Source organism: Apodemus sylvaticus, chromosome 3, assembly GCF_947179515.1.
Source record: "Apodemus sylvaticus chromosome 3, mApoSyl1.1, whole genome shotgun sequence".
Classification (NCBI taxonomy): Eukaryota; Metazoa; Chordata; class Mammalia; order Rodentia; family Muridae; genus Apodemus; species Apodemus sylvaticus.
In genome coordinates this window covers 75,597,489-75,604,122 of record NC_067474.1, presented here as the reverse complement: position 1 = coordinate 75,604,122, position 6,634 = coordinate 75,597,489, and the positions used below count along the sequence as shown (strand labels likewise).

Here is a 6,634-nt window from a genome sequence, read left to right as displayed (position 1 = left end):
TTACCAAAAAAATTGATTATATATTGTGTATATACGCAGCTCATAGGACACACGGAGTAAATACAGGTCCAACACTTCATTTGCTCACTGAGAAGAGGTAGCCTGGGTCTGCTTAGGAAAGCCTAGAGGCGTGGAAGCATTCACTGCTAGTGGAGAGATGGGTTTGTGCCACTGAACTGTTTTGGCTAACATACAGAATGAAAAAATTCTCAAAGCAACCAACATCTGAATCAGCCCAAAATGGTTTAAAAGTTCAAATGAGTCGTTTTACCACATGACTACTTATGGGTGTTCTTGATGTCTGAGGGGTGTGGGGGAATCACTTAAGCAGAGTCTTAGAGTCCTGGAATCAGTGCTACCATAGAAATAGCCTAAGTTTGCCCTGCTTTATTCTACTGGAGAAATTGAGGCTAAATGTTATAAAGGCTGAAGGATGGTATCAACCAGTAAGTGGATAGTTGAAATTTCTGACTAGTTGTTAATTAAAACATCAGAAGTCTCTTCTAAATTACAGAACAGAGAGATGTATTTTCCACAGTCCAACACAGCAGCTGTGTCTGTACTAATGTGTGACAGTTTCCTACTTAAGTATCACTCACTGTTTCTGGTCACTAATGTGTCATGGAGCCATGAGTTCTAAATGCTTCCCAGGCACAGTCCCCAGATGGCATTTAACTGCTTTTCTAAATTGCAGGGAACAAACACTGTCCCAAACAAGCCCAAAGTACCAGGTGCCCTGGGGATACTTTAACATACTAATGGACTTCAAAGTATGAAGTTGTTACTTTTTGAAATGTATTAGTGCATCTCTTGAAAGAAAGAAAGAAAGAAAGAAAGAAAGAAAGAAAGAAAGAAAGAAAGAAAGAAAGAAAGAAAGAAAGAAAGAAAGACAGAAAGAAAGAAAGACAGAAAGAAAGAAAGAAAGACAGACAGACAGAAAGAAAGAAAGAAAGAAAGAAAGAAAGAAAGAAAGAAAGAAAGAAAGAAAGAAAGAAAGAAAGAAAGAAAGAAAAACAAAAAGAAAAACAAAAAGAAAAACAAAAAGAAAAACAAAAGAAAAAGGAAAGTCTTCATTCAACACCTAGGTACACTGGGAGCTCAGGAGCCACCGTGACCCTACTACTTAGTAGACCCTACTAAGTGGAAGGCACTCAGTATGTGGCATAAACGTTGTCAGAAAGTGACTCCTGCAGGGATGTTGGGATCTGGATAATGATTCCTCCAGGCAGCTGGGTCCCGCTTCAGAAAAGCTCCCAGTATGGTTCCCACCTGCTGAGAACTAATCTTGGGTTATCTCTGAGCTGGCCAAGAGAAATCTGAACTGCCCCGGGCTTGCTCAGCCCTCCAGGATCTCCTCTTTCCAGGAACTGGGTTCAGCCCTCGGGCTTTCTCTGAGGTGCCACCCCGCAGCTGCTGCCCAGAGCCCAAGGGAGCCCAGGTCGTGTTTCCAGCTTGCTCTAGTCCAGGAGCAGAGCCAGATCCAGTTCCCTCTTCTCCCGGCTCCCAAGGCTTCTGTTTCACAATTAGAATACTCGTTTGTGGAGCAATGCAAAAATCACACTTCGCAACAACTACTCTGCGGGGGCGGAGGGAGCTGGAATTCCTACTTTTTTTTCTTCACTATAAATTGTATGCAAATGGTCCGTTAGCTGGCTGAGCGCCTGGAGTGAGTGCGTCTTTCATGAGCTAACCCTGTTCCGCTGGGAGGGCTGTGCCTTTAACTCACCAACTGAAAAAAAAAAAGTGGGAAAGGATGTCTGGAGGCGAGGCGTCCCATTACAGAGGAAGGAGCTCCCTATATAAGCCTGCCAAAGCTGGCTGCTCTGGCCACAGCCTGCCTACCGTCACGCGTCTCTCCCGCGCGCAGACACACACCCTAGCCTCTGGTGGGCACAGACAGTGGCTGGGGAGACGCTAGGGACTGCGCGCTTAGGAACTCGCTGTGGCTTAACCCAGGTACTTCTTCACCAAGCCGGTGCACCCAGAGACTTTGATTCCCCCGACCTGGAAAAGGTGAGTCTGTTGATCCCATCACCCAGGGTCTTTCTGGTGTGCTCCTGGCATTACCGGTACCCTGTAAGGTGTGGGTTTGTAACTATGAAACTTCTGTTTTATTTCCAAGCCCAGTAAAGTGTAAAAGAGTGTTTCGCTGGATGTGATCAGATGCGCCCTGATTATCCCGGGCTTGCCCTCCTGCAGTCTTGTATTTGGTATGGATCTGTCAGTAGTAACCACTCAGGAACTTTCAGTAAAGTTTTTGTTTCTGTCTTTCTTTGGGGGAAAAGTCTTACTTTTCCTCTTAACCTTTTTCCTAGTTGATTCTCACCTGTGGATTTCCCCATTTTTCGAGCGTTAGAGAAGGACCCTTTTAAAGCGGTATTCGCTCACAGCGGTGGGGTGGAATGAGTATCTTCCTAGGGAGACCACAACCGCGCATGGCATGTACAGTCTCAGCACTTGACAGTTTCCGTTCCCTTCTTGCCCCATTTGATCCTCAGTGTCCACTCTGGGGAAAGGTAAGAGCTGGGTACCAGAGCGAGGAGGTGAGTTCTGGGTATGGATGAACAACGCACAGACTGTAAGGGGAGACTGGTGGGCACCCTGCAGGATGCCAACCTCCTGATTCACAGACCTCAGGTGGGGCATGCTTAGATCTGGAGGCATTTGAATCCCATATTACTCCCAAATCAGGTTTCTTCCTGACACTTTATCCCAGAACCCCAGTAACATCTTCCCTAGATATGGGAAATCACATTCCCTGGTGAACTTCCGGAAAGAGCACAGAGATTCCTCTGTGCCATCTGTTACAGGGGGATTAAGAGATTGGGATTTGACCTTAGACTTGGACATTCCCACTAGTGCCACCACACCACGACATAAATGTGTCAGGGAAATGTGTCACCTCTGTGGACCTTAGTTTCCACTTCTCTGAAGTGGGAACAACAGCTCCCCTTATAATGAGGAGTGAATGAGAAACAAAAAGATCAAACTAGCAACTGGGCAATCTCTGTCAAGGCCCAAAGCTGCCCTCACCCTAGAACTGAAAAGCAGGGACACTTAACCCAGTTTTGCAGTGTCTGCTTACCCTCCACCCCCAGCCAAAAGCCTCTGTCTTTTTATCTTGATCTGAGAGAGCCTGCAAGCCAGGCACATATTTTTACAAGCAAGGGGTTGTGTTGGCACCATTAGGAGAAAAGGTGGCAGCCTTGGGCTTGATGTGGAGTTCTGACTCCAGAATATCCTCAGGCATTTACAGGCTCCAGTGCTTGGCTGTGGAGTGCTGTGTGACTGGGGGTTCCTCCGAATCAGATTCTTTGCCTCAGAGAGTAAGCTGGACGCTGGACTCGCTTTATGATTGAATTCGCCCCTTTTCATGGTTTTTGGACCTTCTTTTCTTTGTTTTATAGAACTTTCTCTATATGCACCTTAGAAATGAAAGCTGTCCCAGCCCTCCCCCGCCACCCCCCCCCCCCGCCACCCCGCCACCCCCCCACGCCCCCCCCCTGCCCCATTGCCTTATCCTGAGCTATAACAAAGCTCACCTGGGCTGGTGAGAGGTGTGTGCCATCTAAATAAGCTGAAGGGAAGTGAAGGGAAGCGCTCCTGTCCTAGGAACCAAGCCTCTCACAGGGCATGGGCAGCACTGTGCCTTGGCCTCGTACATTCCAAGAATGTGACCACATCTGGGCAAAGAAGCGGGTGCAGTGTGTGAATAGTCTCTGAGTTTGTCAAGTGGTGTGAACAGGAGAGAAAGATGAAAAGAGTGAAGCCAAACTCCCTCCTTTGCTCAAAACACCTAGCTTCCTGTTCTTGGCCTTTCTTTACCCTGTCTCAAGAGGTGACAAGGCTTCCTTCCATCCATCAGTTTTGTCACCCATACCGAGAGAGTGAGGAGTGTCCTGTCCTGGGGGGAGGGGGATCTGTGGGACCTCATATAGATATAGCTGGCTCTCGATGCACCATGAGTTCAGTAGACAGGGGCGTTTCTGTTTACCTTGTTACTAGATCACAGATACTTTAAAGATTGATATTCTAAACAAATGTTTGCCAAGTTAAACAATAGAAGTATTTATTAATAAATTATGAACAATAAAAAAAGAGTTTCTGACAGATAAGCATGAGACTGTGTAGGCTAACATGGGGTTAAAGGGTCCAAACCCATTATTCATCCCCTGAAACATTTTCACCAGATTGCAAGCAACAGGACACACAGCTCCAGGTCTCACAGCTAGAGAGTGCCTACTCACGGCAGAGTTCTGAACTCCAGCAGCTATGGGAGTAAGGACAGTTCCCCAAATGAAACAGGAGACAGGAAGTTTAGAGGCTTAAGATTGGTTATTTCAATCAATGTCAGTAACCACCACAGCCAGCATAGAGTTAACCAGTGTAAAAGCTATAGGCTCTTGCTGCTTCCTTGGGCATCAAGGTACCAAATGGCCACAGCCTGTCTCTGAAGCATGGGTGTATTTATGAGACAAAGAGACTCACAGAGCAGAGGGATTAGATCTTAGAAGTCAAGTGATGGGACCAGAATCTAAGCCCATGTCTCTGACTGGAGGCTGTGCTTCTTTTCAGTGTACCAGCTTCTTGTACAGCCCTCGGAAGGAAAGCACTTCCTTTCTGACAAACTGTGCCCCTCCGGTCAGACTGTGGCCACCCATAAATACAGCAATAGCCTGATCACATAACCAGAAGAGAATTTGGAAAGGGAACTCAGGCTGACAGAATGAAAAACATACCCCCTGAATCCTACCAGTTCTCATGTTCACGGTGAACTAAGAACTCCTCTCATCTCGCTTCCCGCATTTCCATGAACTTACAAACAAGCTTGCACAAAGCACAGAGGCTCCTGCATACTGACTCTATTTGGGTTTGAAAAGTGGAGCTTGAGGAACAGATACTTAGTTGGTTCTCTTGTACAGTTCCTCTATGGCAGTCAAACACTGACATAAAGTAGCTAAGAGTCAGGGCTGACAACGTGACACAGTGACAGGGAAAACTGTCTACTTCATTTTCTCGAACTGCAAATTATGAATTAGCAGCTCCACTTAATAGAAGGAGAAACTGAGGCTCAAGGAAGCTGAGTAGCTCAGCCCAGGTCTTCCCACAAGAGTCAGAACTGACTGCAGACCCAGACTTTCTAAGCAAAACCCCACCGTTTTGTCTCTTGTGCCACGCTGCCTCCTGACGTCAGGCTTGGCTCACCAAGTGCAGAGGCCTGCACGGTGTCCTTTGGGGAATGGCCAGAAGAGTACAGAAGACTCCAGCTGGCATCGGGGCCTCTCGATTTCACAGAGGAGGCCTACGGCTGTCATTCCTCATGGTGCACAGGAAGGGTTAGCTGGTGGTCGTGCTACCCATTGCTTAGAAACGAAAACATTCCAGTGTCAACTAAGAGACAGGATGGGGGAGATAGAAAGGAGAGACAGACAGACAGACAAACAGGCACAGAGAGACAGAGAAAGAAAGGCAGAGACACACAGAGAAAGACAGCAAGAGAGAGACAGAGAGGAAGACAGAGAGCAGAAAGAGAGAAATCACACACACACACACACACACACACACACACACACAGGGGTGGGTAACAAGGCTGCAGTCGTGTCCTTCCTAGTGATTTTCATGACATCAGAACACACTTCCCCTGCTGTATGTAGGAGCTACAAAAGGGAGAACAAAGCCATATCTGCATCTTCTAAGGTATAGGAGAACTAAATGTATGGTTTTAAGGGGGTTGCTGGGTAGATAAAAATGGGGCTATCCCCAGTCTCTGAAGGTTGTCAGGAAACAGTCACAGGCTCTAAGTTACAGAATCTGCCAAAGCCTCAAAGAGGAAGATTATGATTCAAACACCTCTCACTGCAAGAAGATAGCTGGGAATCCCCTTGAATCCCATCCCAGACCAGTCTAAACACCTTCAACATGTGGGAAACATTACAAGAAGGCCCCTTTCCAAGAAGGAAAACCCCCTTAATGCATAGTGAGTCTAGCTTCCTAAAAATTCCAATCCTTTCCAATACAAAACACGCTGGTGACTTTGCCTTCTATGAAATCTGCGCACATCCTGTGACTTCTGGTGGAGGAGAGACCACTGCATAGTTACCTGATTTCAACCCTGGTGCTCAGACTGCTGCTCAATTATACCCGTAAATCTAATCCTCTTTGTTCGTTTTCCTTCTCTGCCATATATTCTTCCTAGAGCAGTAGTTCTCAGTCATCCTAATGCTATGATCCTTTAACATAGTTCCTCATGTTGTGGTGATTCCCCCCCCCCAGATAAAATTACTTTTGTTGTTACTTTATAACTGTAATTCTCTACAGTTATGAATGGCAATATAAATATCTGTTTCCAGTTGGTCTCAGGAAACTCCTGTGAAAGAGTCCTTCAACCCCCAAAGAGGTCACAGCACACATGTTAAGAGTCGCTCCTAGACGCTAAGAGCCACCTGGAGTTCAGTGCCCTCACTACCATTCTTGATTCTCCTCCATGGAACAAAAGCGAAATGCCCACACTCAAAGTAGGCTGTGAATGGAAAATCCTCTCCATGTGGACTTTCACTTTATTTGTGAGTGGAAATTTTTTAAAAGATTGTTTCATTCCAAGTCTTCTCAGATGTTTGAAATTTCCTGAAGTTCA

The 6,634-nt window shown here is 46.3% G+C and overlaps 1 protein-coding gene across 1 annotated transcript in view; it reads left to right on the top strand.

Moving 5' to 3' along the window:
- Positions 1-1,710: 1,710 nt before the first annotated feature.
- The window catches only part of Tnc (tenascin C), an 87,119-nt gene continuing 82,195 nt past the window's right edge, over positions 1,711-6,634 (top strand). The window contains exon 1 of the mRNA XM_052176641.1: positions 1,711-2,013. The gene's annotated coding sequence lies outside the window, so the exon portion shown is untranslated. The remainder of the gene's footprint in view (positions 2,014-6,634) is intronic.